This window comes from Symsagittifera roscoffensis, chromosome 5 (assembly GCF_963678635.1).
Source record: "Symsagittifera roscoffensis chromosome 5, txSymRosc1.1, whole genome shotgun sequence".
Classification (NCBI taxonomy): Eukaryota; Metazoa; Xenacoelomorpha; order Acoela; family Convolutidae; genus Symsagittifera; species Symsagittifera roscoffensis.
In genome coordinates, this window is record NC_087066.1 from 29,921,812 (window position 1) to 29,945,285 (window position 23,474).

General features: G+C 39.4%; 1 protein-coding gene across 1 annotated transcript in view; it reads left to right on the forward strand.

Moving 5' to 3' along the window:
• The window catches only part of LOC134845598 (cysteine protease ATG4A-like), a 245,316-nt gene that overhangs the window by 167,668 nt on the left and 54,174 nt on the right, over nt 1-23,474 (forward strand). The window lies entirely within an intron of this gene.

A 23,474-nucleotide genomic window follows, 5' to 3' on the forward strand; every position in this document is an offset into this window, starting at 1 on the left:
AATGTAAATGCGTGCCTTGGGAGCTCCTCCATGTGGTTGAGTTAGTTATAATGGCTGATACGCTTGATGAATGCCTTGTTAGACTCCGGATCTGGAAAACTGGCATGGAGAGGAAAGGTCTGCGAGTCAACATGAAAAAGACAAAGTTCCTGATCACACGCATCGGCCTTGATCTCCTCAAAGACTCTGGGAAGTACCCTTATGCTGTCTGCCGTAAAGGTCTTGGGAAGCAACTCCAATGCTTGTTCTCAGTGCAAGTTAGGGGTGGACAAGAAACACTGCGGAATATCAGGCCGACCGATCCCCAACCCAAAATTTGTTTTTCCCAGGTGCACTGGATTGTCGCTGCCCTTCGAACATGATTGATGTAGAAGGCACTCCGCTGGATGTTGTGCCAACTTCCTGCTACTTGGATGACATGCTCAGAGCGGGCGGGCCTGTGATAGTGCAATTGCTGCCAGATGTTGGAATTGCTCCCTATATGTGACATCATCCCTTCATGATGTCATTCATTCTAATTAACCATCTGAACCGAATAGATTACATAATTCACCTTGATGTTAAAATAGAGCTGCATCATATATTTATTTAACTATGTAAACATTGATGGTAATTAATACCAATCATTGGAGATTTATACCGAGCTACGAATCAATTGAATAGAGATCAACTTAATAAACTATTCCAATCATGCTCTTACTTGCGCCGATCGACTTGCGAAATATCAGAAGCTAGGAATCGGAACCAGCATCCTTTAAAGCAAGATAGGTCTTTACCGCTCGAGACATATCTAAATAATGAATCCAATCTAAATACAATTGATAGCCAGTAGTGCTAAATAACATTACCAATTGAACAGCTCGCATAACAGTAGACGACAGTATACCCGTATTATCCATCCGCCAGATACGGTATATTATATGGTGACTTTCGCGGGAATTTCAACTTCTGGATTCAAAACAGTCATCGGCGATTGCAAACATCATAATTTGAGCAGAAAGTGACAACACTACTTTGCTGAAGCAGAACAAAAAAAAAAAAAAAAACATCTTGATCAGCACAGCAATGCTCAGATGTTGGCAGCAGAGCAAAACTCAGTGAACAACTGACAGACAGGGAGAAAAAAGAAGACAACCACAACTTTTCAACATCTCCTGAGCTGACAACTTTTTCCAATCTACAAGCAGACATGTGGATTGTGACCTACAGCTTCTCTACTTCTGTCAGATGGTATGTCAAGTGAGCTACTGAAGAGGCAGAAAAGGAAGTAGATGAAAGGTTTCCAACGTCAAAACAGTTAGTTAAAAACAAACTCAAAACTCACTTGCAGTAAATTGATATTGTAACTAATAAGTTCCCCAACCAAAAAAAAGCGAAGTAACGGAAATATTAGCAAACCCTGATGGAAAGAATAACCAAAATCAGAATAGCAATAGATGCATAAAGGTTCAATAATCCAAAATAAGGAAAGTCTAGCAAAATTTTCTTGTGCCCCCCTTAAATCGACTAAGTGCTGTGCTCAATCATTAACTGTATCACAAATCTGATAATCATTCAACTGTAATAAGATGGCACACGCGCAAATTTCGGTCGCACCATACGGTGGAACGGACAAAGAAGACTTCCAGCAATTCGAGCAATTGTTCCGAGGATACATCGGAGTTGCGGGAATCGCTCCTGGTCAGCAAGCGAACTTCTTGCAACTACACCTACGAGAAGCGGCACTACGATTCTACCAAACGCTGCCAGCAGCAATTCGAGCGAACGTAGAGAATAGTCTTGGCGCCCTAAGGGATCATTTCTGCAATCCCCAGCTTCAAGAAATCCATGTACTGAAATTAGAACAGCTACGTTACGATCCTAAAATCGATTCACCCGAGAACTTCTTGGTGAACTTGACAAATAAAGCGCAACGAGCGTACCCAACCCCAGATTTGCCAGCTGTCGACCCAATCGATGTTGCATTAAACGGAGCACCATTAGTAGCAGACACAGCGCGATTTCACCGAGAAACTGCACAACGACAAGAAAGAATAGATGCAGTAAATGACAATCGCAATGAACAAATTAAACGATTGTTCATAAAAGGAATGCCAAACTGGCTGCGATCAAAATTGATGGAGCAACCACAAGCAACTACTGTCCAAGAATTGTGTAATTTGACGAAGAAGCAGATCATGATCCGAGAAGTTTGCCGAAACGAAGACTACCCGGAAGACGGATTTAATGAAGTAAACGACAGAGTCTCAGAAAATTTGATCAGTGCTCTCACAAAATTGTCCACAAATCAGGAACAAATTGAGAAGCAGATCAACGAAATGAGATCACAAATAACTGAGCAGTCAAAAAAACAATTGAATCCGCCTTCTCATCAAAACAAGAACAACGCAAAACAAAACAGTCAGTGCAGTGGTAACCAAAACCAAAATAATTGGCCTGGACAGCAGCAAAGTGGCAGGAAAGGAAAAAACAGATCTAACTGGCAAAATCATTTTGGATTTAACAATAATCAGACTAATTTCCAAAATATGGGACCAATTGCACCTCAGCAATATCCACCATGGTATCAATACCAACAGTACCCAAATATGCAGCAAAATCAGTCGATGGTGCAGATTCAACCAGCACAGGTACAGCAAAACGCGAACTACCTGCAACCACAACAACATCAATTCAATGGAACTCAGACAGCGCAAGCTGACATTCAACTTCCATCTGGATCTTTCGAACCAATGGTTCGAGCATCAGCCAAATTTTGTGACATTTGTGGTAAATTCAACCATACGGCAAGCCAATGCTGGTGGAGACAAAAACCACAAGGACACGGTCAATCAGTTCCGTTTCAGAATCAGCCAAAAAACTAATCAAGCCACCGAGTCAGTCCCCCAAATCATTTCAATCATCTAAATCATCAAAACCGTCAATTCCACCTGATGAGATAATCAACCTTTACGCAGTAATTCCTGCGGAAGGAACAGTTTTGACGTACACAAAATTACGATTCTCATCGGGATTACAAAGAAGAGCCCTGGTTGATACAGGAGCCTGCGCAAATGTCATCTCAAAACAGACATTTGACGACTTAAAAGATGAAAAATCTTTATACCGCCCTCTTAAAATAAGTGAATCAAAACTTAAGAGAGTAAGAATGGCAGGAGGACAACTCGTGCCAATTGAAACAGAAGTAACACTGGAATTTAAATTGGCAGACATGACATTTGTAGAATCTTTTCTCGTTCTACATGCAGCCAACTCAATAATTCTAGGAAACCCTTTCTACAAAAAACACCACATTCATATCTGTGCCAAGTATAATTTACTTCATTTCCCAGATTTGACTCTGCAAATCAACGAAATAAAACCTCCAAACGAGCCTAGAAGAATTAATCGAGTGAAAAAATTCCCGTTAATTCTAACAAAACGTCAAACAATAGCTCCGCATCAAACCATTCTGGTGGAATGTCATTTAAAGGACGCATGCCGGGACATGGCAAAAACAACCGGAATCGTAATGCCATCGAAAGAATTTGAAGAAAATTGCGAAATTGCATTCACTTCCTCAATTAGTGAAGTTCTGACAAATAACCTGCTATACATCACAGCCTTTAACATCACTGATCATCATGTTACATTGCCTTTCAAAACCGAAATTGGAAAATTTTCAATTCTGACTCTAACTGAAGCAGAAAATCTAATACCAATTGATGCAGAAATGCTTGCTTTTGCAAAAATGAATAATCCAGACGATATTGAAATGGGCATTAACGAGCTAATTCAGCAACATTGTGATAATCAGCAGTCTCAACAGCAACGTCAACCTGAGTATGAAAAATTTTGGTTTCCTACTCCTGAAACATGTCAAAACCCTGTATTACTTCCACAAATCCAACGTGACATTTACGACCAAATTCTTCATTTTCAAGGTCTTGAAAAAATTGAACCAAAAATGAACTTTCAAGATCGATTGACATTTATCAAGAATTTTAAGTGGGAGAACTCGGTATTGACACATGACCAAAGGTCAAAAGTAGAAGATTTGCTTGTTGAATTTTCGGACATCTTCGCCAAACATAGATTTGATGTTGGTTACAATTCCGACCTCAAAATCAAACTGAAACCGGAACACACACGACCTTTGTACACACAAGGCCCACCTACGCCGATACATTTGCGACAAGAATTGACAGTGGAACTTGCCCTAATGCACTATTATGGACTTATAACAACATTGTCACATTCAAAATATAGCAGTCCATTGTTTGCACATCGAAAACCATCTGGTAAATTGCGGATGTTGATTGACCTCAGAAGAATAAATCATTCACTGAAGAATGACTATATCAACAGCAACTTTCCGATCTCAAACATGACAGATGCATCAAACCACTTCGCAGGAAAGAGCTTGTTTACCAAACTTGATTGTTCGCAAGCATACCACTGTGTGCAAATGGCAGATGACCTTTCAGTCCAACTTTTGGCATTTAATTTCGGTTCACGAACTTATGCATACAAATGCCTAGCTCAAGGTCTAAGCAAATCAGTCACGGGCTTTAGTTCATTCATACGGCACTATCTTGACCCATGCTTAGCAGCCGACTTATGTACACAGTTCATGGATGACATAGGAAGTGCAGTGAATAATTTTGATGAACTAATACCGACCCTCTCAAAAATTTTCGAATGTGTAAGGAAATCGGGATTAAAATTATCACCGAACAAATGTGAAATAGGAACACAACGAATGAAATTCCTTGGTAATATAATTACACCAGCAGGAATATCACCTGAACAAGAGAAAATTTCGACGTTCCTTAAGAAAATTAAAATGCCGCAAACTGTAAAACAAGTTAAAAGACTAATCGGATTTGTTCAATTCTTCCGGAATTATATGCCAAGCTTAGGTGAAAAACTGATACCTTTCTATCGCCTACTCAGAAAAGATATAGCATTTCAAACAAATGAAGAGCATCAGAAAAGTCTCGAAGTGCTAAAACATGATCTAATTCAGGCAACGGACATAACGCTCCGCTTACCAAAACCAGGATTACAATATGTAATACTATGTGATGCAAGCTATCATGGAACAGGTTTCGTGCTAATGGTTGAAGACTATGTGAAAACTGACAACAAAGGTGAAATGAAAACGTATGCACCAGTGTCATTTGGTTCAAGACTCTTCAACACAGCACAACTGAAGTTCTCCATCTACTATAAAGAGTTCTTAGCACTATATTTTGCCCTCGATCATTTTTCTCATTTCATCTGGGGATCATCAAAACCAGTGATAATACTGACTGACAATCGAAGCTTAACACAATTTTTCCAAGCGAAGACTATTCCACCCTCGGTTTGGAATTTCTTGGACCGCGTCATGTCATTCAACATCATTATCGCTCATATACCTGGAAAAGCAAACTATGCAGCAGATTTTTTGTCACGAATGCAAACTGACCCATCAGCTTCATTGTCACTGAAATTGACGGACAAAATACCAGTGCGTGAGATACAAATCGACACGACAGCGAAAGTACCGGATGCATCTCTCAACCTGATCCACTCAATGGATGATGCATTTCCTGAAAAGAAGAAGATCGACGACAACCTCAGAGCACAACTGCTTGAACTCGGACTGTATGAAAACGTCATGAGAGAGCTAAGCTCACAGGAAGCTAGTGCAACCATTCAACCACAAAACTTTGTCCGAATAACGAGACCAATCATCGCAGCAGTACAACACCCTGATCCTGCTGATGTTTTCAGTGACCTGAATATGAGTCACGAAGTACTCGACTTGAAAAATGAACAAGACAAAGATAATGATATAGTAGAAGTTAAGGATTGGAAACGAAACGAACAAGTTCCCAATCTGACATACGAAAATAGCCGCAAGAAAAAATATGCTAAACAATTCAATAGACTGATAATCGACGACGAAGTACTGTATCGAAACTTCTACGATGACACGGGACACGTAAAACATAAGCAATACTGCCTACCAAAACATCTTTGGAACGAGGTCGTGTACCGACTACACAACTCGCGAACCGGTGGACATCTGGGAATGACAAGGACCACAGAAGAGTTCAGAAAACGATTCTACCTTCCAGGATTCACCGAATTTTTAACTAACACAATCAAAAATTGCTTAACATGCTTGCAACTCAAAAGAGCATCTGCAAAATATCAAATTCCGCCATTGCAACCAATCTCGTCATTGCAATGTTTTCCTGGAGACATGATGCAAATCGATATCGTTGGACCACTGAAGTCACCAGTGTACAAATTTGTATTAACTGGAATCGATGTCTTCTCGAAATACTTGTTTGCAGCACCATTGACAAACGCTAGCGCTGATACAGTAGCAAGGGAACTCACGAAAATATTTTTCATGCACAGCTACATACCGAAAAAGATCATAGCAGATCTCGGAACGACATTCACGTCAGAACTAATGCATGAATTGACAACTCTATTAGAAGTTCAAATCAACCACGCAACGCTGAAACATCCACAATCAATTGGTCTTGTCGAGCGATCTCATGGACCTCTAAAAAGGATCTTGAAGCTGAATACTAATGAACAATGGTCAGACTGGCACAAATATGTCCCATTGGCAACATTCATTCACAATACGTCGTACTCTTCATCAATTGGATGCTGCCCTAGCTCCATTTTTCATGGAAGAGAACCAACAAAACCACTTAATCTTCGCTTTTCGACGAAAGCAATGGAATCAGTAACAGCAGAATCAGACTTCGTTACGGCAATGCAAGACGCGATGCTAGAAAAGTTCAAAGAAACAAAAAAGAACTTGATTTCTTCGTACCACAAGTATCGAGGATATTACGATCAAAAGGCACTTGCGCAGCCTCTCACAGTCGAATCATTTTGTTTACTACTAAATCCTCTGCTGACTACACAGTCAGACTTTGGAAGCAAATCAATGCAAGTCTGGATACCCCTGTACAGAGTTGAGAAAGTGTTAACAAATTCGAACTATATAATTCGGAAAGTTGGAACTAACTACACCCAATGTGTGCACCGAATTCGTCTCAGACCAGTTGATCCACAGCATCAACCAGAAGATCTCAATCCAATAGATCCAACCAAGTTTCAAACGGATCCTTCACTCGGAAAATACCGAAGCGAACCAGGACTTTTCGACGAAAACTTGCCGAAACTCTTAGATGAGATCCAACCTGATAATCCTGACGAAACCGATCAACCAGCCGCACCAGCTAGAATCAGACTATCAGTGCCCTTTGGAGCGCCAGCAGTTGCAGCAGCACCTGCACCGATGCCAATTCCAGCAGCACCAATAGTGGTACCATTACCGGTCCCAGTACCAGTAATACCACCACCGCCGGATCCACCCCAATCCCAGGAGCAGTACATGTGCATGAATTACCACTCGCTGAACTACCAGCAGCGCCACCAATGGATATCATTGATGAACAGGTCACTGACAGATTAACCAGCAACAACTCTGATCCTGATGGATACAACCTCGACGAATTGTTTCGCGAACCACAGCCAGTTGTCAGACGAAAAGCAGCAGCTGAAGCTAGAGACCGAATTCACGCCCAAATTCGGTTTAGTAATGATGTTCGATATCACCCAATACCCAGCCGCCCAAAACAACCGCGAAAGTATGGACTCCGAACCGTTGACGGACACGAAGTGGCCCCAGTTACATTCATTCCACGATCAACGCAAAAGGACAATAAAGCAAACATACGAAAGAAAGCGGAGGCGGCGAATGAAGACTTTCCTTCACGGGATTCGAAAAGGAACATTATTATGGACAGCGTTAAACGAGCGAAACAATTCACTAAACAAAAAGATGGACCTGGAAGCAGCAAAGACTCGGTAAATGCAATATATGAACCAAATATCTTTGTGGGATCAGGTGATGTCCTACAGTTCCCTGGCTCTATAGCTCACTGCGTCTCAAGTGACTTTCAAATGGCAAAAGGAGTAGCACAGCAGATCAGCAGCGCCTACCCATGCATCAAACCAACCCTAAAAAGCATTGAAACACCGATAGTTGGATCATCAGTTTCAGTTTCTTTGCCTTGGGAAAACAAGTCAATTTTCAATTTAGTCACAAAACCACAATTTTTTGACAAGCCAACATACTACGATTTGTCAAGAAGCCTCAACTGCATGAAGCAGCAGCTACTGCAGAAGGGAATTAACGCTATAGCCATGCCGAAAATCGGATGTGGACTCGACAAATTGAAAGAAAGCAGAGTTTTCAGCCTAATTTGCGACATTTTCGAAAAAACGAACATCAAAATCTTTATTTATGTGTGACGAAAAATCACGATATCAGCTAGTAACGTTCATGCATGCATTCTTAACAATGTAAGCTCCAAAACCACCCAATCGATACAATTGAAGTCACGAAAAAACCAAAATAAAACAGAAAAAGTATAAAATTTCGAGAAAACTCTCATTTCCTCAAGTTGAGCTTTTCTGAAAAACTGACACCCAAGTCGAAATATACGTAATGCAACCGCTTTGAACCCGTGGAATACCTTCAAGGCCCAACTAGGACTCAGGCAGGAAGTCGGCTCACTAGGAGAAGTCAACTTCGCGAGATCTCGAAAAATCCACCTGTTGCCCATGTTTAAGCATTACGAATAAAAAATTTCTGCTCCCCCCAAAAATTTTAGCTAACGAAGAACCAATTTTTTTGGGCTCAGTGATCATTAGACGACCAATGAGGAACAGGCAGGAAGTCGGCTCACTAGGAGAAGTCAACTTCGCGAGATCTCGAAAAATCCACCTGTTGCCCATGTTTAAGCATTACGAATAAAAAGTTTCTGCTCCCCCCAAAAATTTTAGCTAACGAAGAACCAATTTTTTTGGGCTCAGTGATCATTAGACGACCAATGAGGAACAGGCAGGAAGTCGGCTCACTAGGAGAAGTCAACTTCGCGAGATCTCGAAAAATCCACCTGTTGCCAACGTTTAAACATTACGAATAAAAAGATTCTGCTCCCCCCAAAAATATTAGCTAGAGAAGAAAGAAATTTTTTGGGCTCAGTAATCATTAGACCACCAATAAGGAACAGGCAGGAAGTCGATCCACTAGCAGATCAAAATTTGGAGAAATACATCAATTTACACTATTCCCATGTATTATGATAGGCAAAACAAGAAAAAATATAAAATTCGAGGGATATCTTCGCAGAAATTCAGAAAGAAAGCGTTCAAATGAGCCAACAAACATCCAATGTGCTTGTTAGGCAACCCTAAAAGGTTGTCAGTGATACTGAAGAACAACACGCGAATCTTGAATGCCAAGAAGATATCAAAAAAAGATAAACGAAATTAATGGAAAAAAAAAAAAAGTAATTTATCAACTACTCTAACTGACGCCAAATTTTGCTGAGGCGAACCAGCAAATTGTCTGAATAGCCTATAGGAGTGAAGTGCAGCTACAGTAGAAGAAAAGAACTGAAAAAAAAAACAAAAAGCCAGACACTACACACAATACGATGATCGCGATCAATGCAAAAACATCGTAGAAATGTGTAATTTTGACTTTTTCAAAGAAAAAAATACGATCACCTTCATTCAGGGAGTAAGGCCAATAAAGGCACAAAACGCCCATACGATGAAGACCAGAAGACTTCTGAAAAATAGACAACGAACAGTAAATGAAATATCAACCTTTTAGCAAGTAATATAAAGTACTAATTGCTAAGCTAGTTGAAAATTTTCAAAAGAAATCGTGAAGAAATCAACAAAACATATCACTGTTAAGTTGTTGATAATCAATTCACAATCTATGAGGCAACGATTGGAACCACACCGCCTCATATCAAAAAGACTTCAGCATCAAACGAGCACAAAAAGAATGAAAGGCAACAACGAACGAAGACAGCGATATCAAAAATTAAAACGAAACGACGACCAAAACTATTCAGCTACTCCACACGACAGTTCTTGCCGTGGAAATTTAGTTACAGTTGACAACTGAATACATCATGATATCATTAATTTATCCTTATCATCTATCACTTTAACTCCCATACCCCGACTCAAGGTGGCTTGCTTAAAAATTATCTCCCATTTAAGTTTAAAATAATTTATCTTCTCTCGTTTTATAAATTGATTAATAAACTGTGCTTCTAATACTATGAGTTTATTAAATTATTGCGATATAACTTTTGATAGACCCATACCATATTGATACTTGTACATATTCTTAATCAAAGCAGTCTTAAATTATTATGTGAATTATTGTAAATGTATCTGATGAAACACTTCAACCACCCGGGAAGACTTCTTCTTGTGAGGTTGTGTGACATCATCCCTTCATGATGTCATTCATTCTAATTAACCATCTGAACCGAATAGATTACATAATTCACCTTGATGTTAAAATAGAGCTGCATCATATATTTATTTAACTATGTAAACATTGATGGTAATTAATACCAATCATTGGAGATTTATACCGAGCTACGAATCAATTGAATAGAGATCAACTTAATAAACTATTCCAATCATGCTCTTACTTGCGCCGATCGACTTGCGAAATATCAGAAGCTAGGAATCGGAACCAGCATCCTTTAAAGCAAGATAGGTCTTTACCGCTCGAGACATATCTAAATAATGAATCCAATCTAAATACAATTGATAGCCAGTAGTGCTAAATAACATTACCAATTGAACAGCTCGCATAACAGTAGACGACAGTATACCCGTATTATCCATCCGCCAGATACGGTATATTATACTATACTACTTCGCGGCACATCTCATTCAGATGTCCCAAAACGACTAGCTAGCGTCTAAAGACAGCTTCACATGCTTTTAACAGTCTCTACAAAAGCCAGTTCAATATGTGTTCCTTGAACATCGGGTCGACGAAGTTGATAACAAATTTTTGCTAAAAAGTATATTTCAAACGTTTTCGCAACTATGTGCATCGTCAGGATTTTTACAATAAACTACTCTAAATGACGATAAAACATCAATTTACAAATGTTATTTACAATAAATCACATACAATTTGGTTCTAAACCATCATAATAAAAAATTAGCCAATCACAGTTGACCTCTAAATTACTATTAAGATTAAAATACTTTTAACCTCTAAAATTAATTAAACATTTTAAAATTAATTTGTCTGGAAGTTTCTGAGTCATAATTTCGATTTAGACATGTAAGTTTTGAATAAAAAACCAAAAATATTTTGGGACTAAATTTTCAGTGTTAACTCCCTGCTCCTAAACTCATCGCGCGTGTTCAAGCCCGGTTTCTCTTTCCTGATATGTATTGCCTCTAGTGTTAGCAATTTTGTTTGGTTGTTTGACCTATCTATAATTTCCCAACTAAGATCTGCGCTATTTCCCTCAAGTTGGCATTGCTGAAGGTGGAGGCCTACCGGTGAGTCTGCTTTCTTATGTTCCTCAATTCTAGTGGTCAAATGTCGAACAGTTTGTCCGACATAGATGGAAGTGCATCCACTACATGACAGTTTATAAACCACTCTTGACTTGAGGTCATTAGAAAATGCTGACTTCAGTGATGGTAAACATGATTGTAGTTCTCTTGTGGTGAAAACCATTTGAACGTTCGTTAATTTTTGTAACCTGTTAGCAAAATATTGGCTCTGGTTACCTCTTTACTGCACCATCAGCATTGAGGGCTTCTCATCCTTTGGTGATTGAACTGACAAACCCCTGTCACTATCCAGGGGCTTGCCTTCACCCTCGATGATCTTGCACAAGGCGTCTGAAGCCACCTTTGCGGACCAATTTTCAGGGTACTGATTTGTCAGCCATTGCGCCCTATTAGTTTCCATAGCCTTATCAAATTGCTCCCAGCTAGATGTACTCCTAAAAACCCTGAACCCTGTGTACAGTGCCTTGGATAACACTACGCTTATACTGAGTTGAGGCGCAGCTTCTATAGTTCAGTATAGTTCCTGTATCTGTTGGTTTTTGATACCAACTGCAAGTTACACGCCTATCCTGCGATACATTTATGTTCAAATCCAGGAACGGCAAATTCCCCTCCGAATTAGTTTTCTCTAGAGTGAACTGCAAATTTGGATGAAGAGAATTGGCGGCATCGAGAAGACAACTCGGCTCCCCTCTGACTGTTCTAACAATGTCATCCACATACCTGAGGAACAATTTCACCTGGGGAGTATCCTTCTCCTTGTTCTTAGCTCGGCAGCAGCTTTCACAGTACCAGACTATCTCGGTTATTGATGCGTATACGTCATCGGATATTTTTCCGCATTTTAGATGATACCAGTTTCGGCAACTCTCGCATTCAACCCCCTTTGATCTATATGTGACTTTCCTGCTGCAACATGGGCACAAGCCGTTTTTGTCATTAATTTGCTGTACCCCCGTTCCCACCGGTTTTTGTTGTCGTAGAGCAAATTCGTATTCTTTCAGCCATAAGTTTGCCAGAATTACAGCGAGGGACGCGCCCATTGCAAAACCCTCAACTTTTACATACCATGAATCATTACACTTGAAATATACTTTGCTGACCGCCATATTCAAAAGCCTTTTCATGGTTGCTCTTTGAATTTCAGGAGGAGACTCCTGGCTGTACAGCTTCTGTAAAGCAATTTCAATTGCCTCCTTCAGGGGAACGTTGGTGTACAAACTTTTCACATCAAGAGATATTATTTTTTCATCCGGATCTAGAGCAATGTTTTCTATTTTTTCTCTAGCCTCTTTAGTATTGGTTTCTATATTTGCTCCATCGATGTTGTCAAAAAACTTTGCAAGCATTTTGTTAAGATTCTCTTACGAGCTGCCGGGAAGTGATAGTACAGGTCGTAGGGGTGTCTCATCCTTGTGTACCTTAGCTAAACCGTACAAACGGGCGGGTTGCCCCCCTGTTGATCTCATCTTAGAATATAACTGATCACTTATCTCGTCTCTTTTGTTCATGGCTAGTAATTCTTTGTTAAGTTCTTTCTCAATTTTCAGTATCACCTCATCAGTGGTTGCATCTTTTTTCACAAACTGAGCAGATTGCAACAAGGATTCCAGCTTTGATTCATATGTTTGTTTCCTCATTATGCAAAAACCAACCCCCTATTCAAAAGGCACAGCCAGCAACCCATTATCTTTGAGATACTTCCTCGTTTTTTCAACGGCTTTGTCTCTTGGGGTTTGCCGTACGTTTTTTGCATATGCCTTTGCCGCGGCTTCTATTGCACATAACGTTTCACCAGATGTTTTTTGATTTTTCAATTGTGAGAGGAAAATGTCGATATCCGCCAAAAAATGTGTTTCGTTAAATTTGTCTCTAATTGGATGCTTGGGGCCCATTGATAGCACTTCATATACCCATTCAGGCAGTTCAATATTATCAGGTACCTTAACTGATCGCTCATTTCTCCCCCCAAGAGGTTTATCTTGTCTCTCGGACAGTTTTTCTAATTTTTTTCTATGGTTTTCTGATGTTGTCTTTAAGCTTGCCTCAACTTGACGCCTCACGAATCGGAAAATGGATGCCCACCACTGTTTGTCAATTTCTTTTTGCACCAGTGATCTTGCTTTCCTTAGCATCTCCTCGTACCTTTTCCTATCTTCATTTGCCCTAGAAGTTTCAGTCCTTAGTAGTTTCAATTGAAAATTATGCACAGCTTGGTCCGAAAAAACCCCGTTCTCGGGGACCCTAAACTTCAAAAAGTCCGGTATTAGATCGTTTTTCAGACATTTTCTCAGAAACTTCAGTCTATGTACAGATACTTGGACTTTTTTAAAGAATTTTAAATAGTCTAACACAATTTTCCAAGTTAGTTTCCTTTTCAAAATTTGTCTGAGTCAAACAGCAGGCAAAAGTACTGTGGTCATTGTTTTGCAGGCCACGAGTAATGAAACTCACAAGGCACAAAGCAAAACAAATCACACTCTTCTCACCCCTGTCTTTGAAGCGCAGACACTTCCTCTGCCCTCAGCTTCTGCTCACGTCTTGCTTTCGCCTTCCTCCTTGTCTGTGATGGTCTCTGTTGATTGCCCCTGATATTGCCAATCAGCTCTGCCAGCCTTTCTTTGTGTGCCACTACCAATCGCAGAGATTTCAGCTCCAAATCAGCACTCTGGTGCAGCTTCAAATATTCCTTGAGCTGCTCCGGGTTGTTTTGCTTGCTCTTGGAGAGTAGTCGTTTTGTAGCTGGAATAATGAGCACCCCTGTGCCGAGAAGCTGACTAAACAAGTCGGGCGTTCCTTCCCTTCTGCAATAAACGATCGCCAATATCTGCTGCTTCTTCGTCTTCAAATATTTTGTCAGCTCCTCGACACCGGCTGGGCGATAGTTGTTTGTTCTGTGGCTGCTAATGGTGTTGTTCACCACGTCGTGCCACACAACCACTTTTTTCTCCTTCAGTGGACTGTCTTCCAGTAGTCGTCGGAGGTTCTTTCCATGGTTCAGCAAGTTGTTATTAAGGGATAGGCCAGGAATTGCTGTAACAAGGCTCTCGTATTGCTTTTTTTCCCCTGTGTTAAGGGTGTTGATGCTGTGGAACAGGGAGCTAGCTGCTACAATATGAAACATTTCGGTAACTCAAATAAAAATCGGCCATTTTTTACGTATCGATAAAAAAAAACACTATAAAAATTTTCATTACATTGATGAAAATCATTAAAAATTTTTATACTGGCCCTTTAATGGGAAAACAGTTGGAATTTCAAGCTCTTCGCTTTTTGGTTTATCACGAATTTACAAGTAAAATTGAAGAAATTTTTGCTAAAAAGTAAATTTCAAACGTTTTCGCAACTATGTGCATCGTCAGGATTTTTACAATAAACTACTCTAAATGACAATAAAACATCAATTTACAAATGTTATTTACAATAAATCACATACAATTTGGTTCTAAACCATCATGATAAAAAATTAGCCAATCACAGTTGACCTCTAAATTACTATTAAGATTAAAATACTTTTAACCTCTAAAATTAATTAAACATTTTAAAATTAATTTGTCTGGAAGTTTCTGAGTCATAATTTCGATTTAGACATGTACGTTTTGAATAAAAAACCAAAAAAATTTTGGGACTAAATTTTCAGTCCCAAAATATTTTTGGTTTTTTATTCAAAACGTACATGTCTAAATCGAAATTATGACTCAGAAACTTCCAGACAAATTAATTTTAAAATGTTTAATTAACTTTAGAGGTTAAAAGTATTTTAATCTTTATAAGAAGTTGATAAGACTTGTAGGATATTGTCCAAACTGCGCAAAAATAATTCATTTATATGCAAAAATAGTGAGCTCGTGGCTGAGTCTCATTATCCGCAGACCGCGAAGTTCTTCCTAAAAACAAGGCTACTATTTTTTTTATCAGATTACGATTGTTTTTATTCAGTAGATGAAAATTATCATATCCACCGGAGATGGAACAACCCTTTCCCTCAACTCCTATGTTCTCATATTCTGAAAAATGAAATAGATGCTAATTCAATTCAGTCCAAGACATTTCGATAAGCTAAAAAATAATAAAACTCAGTATTTACAGTCTTCCCCGAGATTCTTCCGGATTTCTGGATCCGGTCGAAGAGCTGACTTCTTGGCGACCACGAAGGGTAGCAGATCATCTTCCTAATAGCCCTCGGGATTCTTGAGAATTGCTCCGAATTTGCACATTCGTTACAATTCGGAATGCTCTTTTTTACAATTCGGAATTATTTGTTCGTAATTTTAAACCAAAAAATGTGTTGAAAACGGAATGGTTCGATTCAGAATGTCAGCAATTGTTGATTAAGAAACAGAATTCACTCAGATCATATCGCAGTCAAAGCACAAGCAATAATTGGTCAAAGTATCAGTATTTACGTAATCAAATGAGCCAATTGATTAGAAGTAAACAACTCGATCATTCAAAAAATTGTTTTTCACTTATCAGCACTATCCAACAGAAATGGAATTATATTAACCAAGTTAGAGGTACACGTTCTGGCAACAATCGAATTACAGTTCTACGAAATTCCTTCAGTGAAATGATAACCCAAGACAAAAAAAATGCCAATCATTAAAAATATATTTTTTCAAACCTAGGCGAATTTTTCGGCGCTAAAAAGCCTCCGAATTACAACAAATCTGCCTCTGAATCTGCACCTTTCCATTTTCAACACATTACAGTGAAGCAATGCTTTGATATTGTTAAAAAAATCAATGTTAGTAAACCTCTCGGACCTTGTACCGTACCTGCTTGGGCAATCATTGACGGTCAATCAGTTATAGTTCCACATTTAACTTTTGTCATAAATACTTGCTTAGATGAGAACATTTTCCAGATCGAACTAAAAAACGCACACGTAACCCCTTTGTTTAAAAACGATGACCCAATGGATGCAAAAAATTATCGGCCAATATCAATAACTTGTGCTTTTTCTAAAATTTTTGAAAAAATTTTACATGCCCAAATAACAGAACATCTTGAGAAATTTCAAATAATGACACCATTTCAATTCGGATTTCGCAAAAACATTTCAACACAAGATGCTCTTGTTTATGTGACAGAATTTATTCGAAATCGAATAGATTCAAAAAAAATCTTACATGCAGCTTTATTAGATCTGTCCAAGGCTTTTGATTCTATTTCGCATGAAGTTTTAATTGAAAAAATGCTTTCTCTTGGTTTTTCAAATTGAGCAAATGCTTTAATTGCTAGCTTCCTAAACAAACGTGTTCAAAGAGTAAACGTCAAGGGACTCTTTTCGGACTGGATTGAAATCAAACGAGGTGTCCCACAAGGAACGGTACTTGGTCCGTTGTTTTTCAATTTATATGTTAATGACATACAAGAGCGATTATATGAAGGTTGTACTTTAGTTCAATATGCTGACGACTGTATGGTTTTTTCCTATTCTATAATTTCTAAGGATGCTTTGAATCGATTGCAAAATCACTCAATAATCTAACGGAACTTTTTGCAGAGAACCAATTGAATCTGAATGCATCTAAATCGGAATTTAAAACATTTTGTCAAAAAAATGATAGCAAAAATGTAGATACTGATACAATAGTAATTAATGGGCATTATGTAGCCAAAAAATCAGAATGCAAAATATTTAGGCCTTATTCTTGATTCAAGTTTATCTTTTCATGCTCAAATCAAAACAATTCTCCAAAAAATGGCACAAGGAATTAAAACTATAGATACAATTGGACAACAACTGCCGACATTATCATTAGTTGCCTTGCTTCATTGTCTTGTTTTATCACATTTAGATTATTCAGCAATATTTTTAATACAAATTAAAGCTACTTTGATGCTATCTCTAGAGAAACAGTTGAACTGGGCGTTAAAAAGAACATATTTTAGATCAAAATTTAAATCTTCTTCCCTTCTTCGCATTAGCAAATCGTTCATTGGAACCGAGAAAAGAATTGAGTTAAAGTGTGTAACATACTTATACCAATATCTTCCAAACAAAAAGAAGGCTTTTCATAATACATTGAGACTACCGACTGCCAATTATAGGCTCAACAAAAGAACGAAACAAATTATTTTTGACAAACATTGTTCAACTGTTTCTCTACAAAAATCATTTTTTCATTTGACTTCTAAAAAATGGAATTCACTGCCCATAATTTTGCGCAATTTAGAAAAATCGAGAACACGATTCAAGAAAAAATTCAAAGGATTTTACGTGATTGAATTGAGAAACAATCCAATATGTACAAATACAAATACGTGGCGTGATTTCCGTTTTTGCTAGTTCTATATGTTTTAATTTAGTTTAATTTTCCAAACATTGTTTGAAAGAGAATCTGTATATAATCTGTATATACGCTGTTTGTTTGCACTATCTATAAAATTGTTTGTAAAGTTTTAATACCAGCTCGTTCTTAATTCTTAAAACTGATGTGTTTTTAGTTTCCGTAGCTTCATATATTTTAATCAACCAATTTCTGAACTGTAATCGAACTTGTTTTGTTTTGTTTTGTTTATTGCTTGTTTTCTGATGTTGTGTTTTTGTTTGATGTAACCAATGATTTTTAACCAAATTTATTATTTAAACTTTGTTATACTGATGCCTCGGCTTTTTACTGTATAGTAATTCAGGTGTTCTTTCTTCTTCTTCTTCTTCTTCTTCTTCCGCTGATATCTTCGACTCTAATTTTCTTCGACTCTAAGGCGCGCCCACTTCGAAAACTTAAAAATTATTTCGTCACTCCAGCTTAACCCTTCCGAAAACGTTCAATTGAACCATTATTACAACTAATGAACATTATGAACTACTGAATAAAGTTTTCGATCATTCTGGTCGAATTTCACAAACTCCCCCGGACAGCCCGGTCATTGTTCTCAATGAATTTTGAGTAACTTGTCAGATTGGTACAGTGTCATCAAACTGAATTTACAAAATGCCTTAAAAGAGTTTTCATCCACATCACATTCGCTCACTACGGGCTACAAGTAGAATCATACTAAATTGCTATAGACTTCTTACTTTTTCCCTAATCTGCACTCTGAGGCTAGGACCTAAAACAAAAAACCTTTTCCGACTTCTAGTGTCACTGTCTCAAGTTAAAACTTCTTCTCCTACTGTTGAGAAATGTTGGGATACAATACAGTCCAGCCGACCAACAAACTAAACTGGTCCTGAATAAAAAAATTAAGAATTGCGGTGGTTAGAAAAAACAAGGAAATAATCTCCCTTTTCAAGAGATTACCCGAGTCTTTCATGTCAGAACAAAGTGAGCAGTCTTCCTAGTTGATTAAAAACAATGATGCAGTCTGGAATATTTTAAATTTTCTCTCCATTCAAGCCTTTCCAATCAAACATTAAGTCTCTCTAAAGCACTAAATAAAGTCACAATGCAAACTTATAAATGCAGCAAATTTTAAACTCAAAAGAACAAAAAGTTTTTTCTTTTCATCAAGATTCAATTTCAAGCTTAGTTAGCTTTGTTGCTCATTTGATTTTTTCTCATACAAAACACTTCCTTCACAACCTTCTTCTTCTCACAGCTTTCTTCATTTATCTTTTTTAATTTTAGTCGTTTAAAAATTATAAAACTTCTAATTTCTTCTAATCTTTCTTCAGCATCTTGTCATTCGGCTATCGTTTTTGTTCCATCTCCTCCTCCTGCGACAACGACTCTGCACTTCCGGTTTCTGCGTCTTGCAACACAAACACATCGGTGGCCATTCTGACAATGTTGGCGGCAGTTCTCCAACACCTCTGCTTTTCTATACTTTGTTTAAAATAAGGTAGAGGGTCTACATTAGTTTCCTTATTTCTGCAGAAACTGTTGTGGCGGCACTAATTCACATTTCTCACCAAATCTTCCATCAATAATTCTTCCCCTTCTCTTCCATCACAATTTTTTCACTCCGTCAACGTTCTTTTCACTGCAATAATTACTGCATTTTGATTCGTTATGAAAGGTCGATTGAAAGCTTTGGATCCTATGTCTATCTGATACGAATTGCTCATTCTGCTGTGCTTCGACATGCTTTTTGGCATACTCGTACAACCAGGCAGTCAGTTTGGCTCTGAACCATGGCATCAGTCGTCGTCTGGCACATATTTTTATTAGTTCCATCGGAATGTTCAAGAATTTCCACATTGATTCAAATGATCTAAAATTTTTACACAATCGAGATCTCACTTTTGGTTGGTGTTCTCAAGCGTTTGTTCTCAATAACTTGAGCTTCCAGTCATCGAATCGCCATCATAACTCCAACTATCACTTTTGTTATGGGCTGTGATGAGTCTGGTAAAACCATGGAGAGCAGCTCTCCAGAGTCCCGGCTCAGCACCAGATTACTTCGCCCGGGATACCACCGTGCTTGTTGCAAACAATGGCATGGAAGCTCATCATGTGTGTACATGATGCTTTTCAAATTTCGTTTTCCTGACGCTTCCAGCAGTGTTCCACTTCTATCATCACTCGATGGAATTCGTCCCTTTCGTTTACTGCATTGTAATCCGTTGCTGTTGATCCTTTCTACATCTTTCTTCCAAAATCATTAAGTTTCCCATTAACATATCCAATGAACTTCCTTCCGACTATCGGTTCTAATTCATCCTTGATTCTTTTAGGAACTGCGGCAAACATCTTACAGAGTAACTCGTAAGATTTCTCCGACAATCTCGCATTTCCTACCTAATTTGGCACTGTGAAAGCTTGATCTATTATCGTCCTTGTGCTTTTTATGTCCACTGCCACGAAAATTACTGGATATCGGATTATGCACATTGGAGCCATCGTCGAGCCTACTAGGTATTGAGCTCAAGACGGTCTGCGATAAGTTTCACTTTGTCTGATGTTCATCTCAACTTCTATCGCTTCTCTCTATTTTCCGAAATATTTCTGTTCAGCCTGTAAAACTCCCGGAAAAACTTATGGCCGTGACCATATCATGTTTTTGTTCTAGATTCAATAGTCATTCTTAAGAACCAAACAAACTGTAGGATCCTAGTGCAGTCACTAGATTCACTTTAGTTCCTCAATGACAATCTGTGATAGCTCGGTTTCCGTTCCCGTCTTCATCACTATATTTCCGAACATTATCGTCAGTTCTCTATGCTGTCTCGCAAGTGCTTTTACGCAGTCAAGATCTCCACACATATCACCTTCTAGTCCACAGATTTTCGCCAGACAGCTATCAGGTTTGACCCAGTCTTCTGATCCTCAGTCAGGCAAATCCACATTTTCTCTCAATTGCCCCTTGAGGCTGTCGTCATCAAGTTGTAGATGATGTTGAGGTCGAGCACTTTGCAATCTGCAATCAATTCTCTCTGCACATCCTGTGTCGCTCGCAATATTGAATCGACAATTAGACACGGGCACCATGATGGCTTCTTTAACTCCCACACTACCATCAAGCTTGTCCTAAGTAATTCATATGAGAACCCAATCCAAACTCCGCTCTGTTGTCAGGTTTCGGTACAAAAGCTGCAGTCACCTTTTCTTCCAATACAAATCCTAGATTGACTTGCTGACTGGCAACACTTTTCCTGGTTGATATTATCGACAACCAGAATTTCAGTAACACTACTATGAAGTAACAATCACGTATGTCCTCATTGATGGAAGGATTGAATGCCATTCGGTTTTTTCCCGACACATAGTGGTATGACTTAATTCTGATCGGTCCACAGTACTCACTAGACTTCAGCAGTGCCCCATCGATTTTTTAATGAGCCTAAGCTCCTTATTCGAGAATCTTTGGATTTAATCGATCTTTCTCAGGGGTTCTTATTCAGTCACAGTGGCTCGCTTTGGTGAATGTCCCACAGCAATTAAAAGAGCAAAATCTTTGCCAATTCACTGCCTTCTTTCATCATTTTCATACAGGTAACTAGTGCTGAGACCGACATCTGCTCCAACATGAACCAGACGTAACAGAGAGCATCTCTCCTCTTTGCACACGCTACTGCAGCTTCTTCACACATCATTAAGTCTCTCTAATGCGTCATCAGGAGCACCTTCTCTTATTTCGACCTTTTCCTTTCTTCCCAATTGTACTCTCCCATCGTCAGTCCCGTCATACACCAAGCAAGTCTGAGTTGCAGCTCAGTTCTAATGTCGTTATCGCTATCAGAGCATCTATCTTCGATTTAGTTCGCATTTCTTCTTCGAAATAGCGTATTATCATTGCCCTCCAAGGCAAACTCAGCAATTGATCCACCGTTTCTGTGTGCATTTTGGAAGAGGCTAACGTTGCATATGCCTTCTGCTTGATCGTTTTGCCCTTGATCACTTCTTCCAGGTAACATTCCATGGCTCTTTTTGTTTTCTAGAGCGACTACATGCCTCTAGCTGAGTTCCTGTTTTCCATCATTTCCATGTATCCACCGGCGGACTCGTCTATCAAGACTGTGTCCGATACTGTCTATTGGTGGTGTTCTGGGATCAGCTGTGCTACGACGCTCCCCTTTCGTGGTTCATGCATGATGGCTTGAAATTCCTAAGGTTACTCTCGCCACATTGCCTGAGTATTTTTCCATTTCTAGCGTGACTCCAGTAAGAGTGCGGTCACTCCTTTTGGAAGAACTGAATCCTGCAATGAATATGAGTGGCACCACCGCTACATCGATCATCGTTTTCGTTGTGTCAGGAAATTTATCATCGCCTTGCCTTACGTCGACGGCATCTTCTACTCGCTTTCGTTTAGCTGAGTTGACACCTTTCGTTGGAGGCGTAGAGTCCACCTTTCCTGCCAATCTTCATCCTCATTTCATTGATCATGTCAATCACCATCTTAGATCCCAATGTCCCTTTTTGAGTTTTGGACAGATACACCACTTCCTCGTTGCTTTTTTGATGCGTCATCTTGATCGGAATGTTTTTCTCGCTTTCACCAGTGGCCGAATCAATTAGCAATTTGCTCATTCTCCCTTTGCATTCATCCAGTTTGTCAAGAACTTGTTGCATCAGTGGTCTGCTGAGACCTGTTTTCAACATCGACTGGGTCCCGTAGCACTGCACTACTGTCCAGACCTCTTCCATAAAAGCAACTCTGTCCATACCACAGTCTGCTCTCTTCTCATGATCTCGATGGTGAACTTCTCAGGCTTCCTCTGATAGGGTTCTTAAGAAAGGTACTTGGGCTGCGCCTTCTATTTTTCTCCTGCGTGGAGATTCCGTTTTAAAAGTTTTGCAGTAAATTCATTCTTGCCAGAAGTGCAGCTCTCCGGCAACTTATGGGCTAAGGGAGGTTCCAGCGTGGAAGTTCTATCTTCCGCTGGTTCAGTTGTCTCCATCACCGTTTCTGCCTCTTCTTCGTCCAGTAAATTGAAGTACAGGCTCGACACACCACCTACTGAGCCTTTGACGTCATCCTTTCCCGCTTGGTCGGGACCCTGCTCCATTGGTTCCCCGGCTGACGATCTTCTTGTTCTTCTTCATCTCGCTCTTTTCCCTTCCCTGGCTCTGAGGGTCCTTGTTCATCACTCATCGTTTTGAATGGAAGCTTTGGCACGACTAGCTCACCTGCTGATCGGTCTTCACGTTCTCATTGTCTTGCAACAACTTCCGAAAGGCGCTAGAGCAGTCCAATTCAGCAGTTTCCCAGTCATTGTCGACTCTGTCCTCACAATCATGACTATTAGCGCAGCTTCCTGCAAATCTGTTTTACCTGTCATCATAGTTGGCGCCAGGTCTGAGTTGGCCCATTCTTCTCGAATCATCCAGTTTTCGGAGTGGCGGCATTGCTCATCTTTTTCTTCGTCGACTCATCCACAGATGCAAACTTCAGATACTGCAGCGTGGCAGCATTTCTGCCTATGAAGCACGAGTCCATCGGTTCAGAGAATTTTCCCATTCTTCTCTCGTTGGTTTCGCACGCTTTCAAACTGCCAGTGTGTACAACAGAATCTGCTCCGATATACTGCAGCGTGGCAGCATTTCTGCCTACGAAGCACGGGTCCATCGGTTCAGAGAACTTTCCCATCCTTCTCTTGTTGGTTTTGCACGCTTTCGAGCTGTAAGTGTGTACAACAGAGTCTGCTCCGTCAC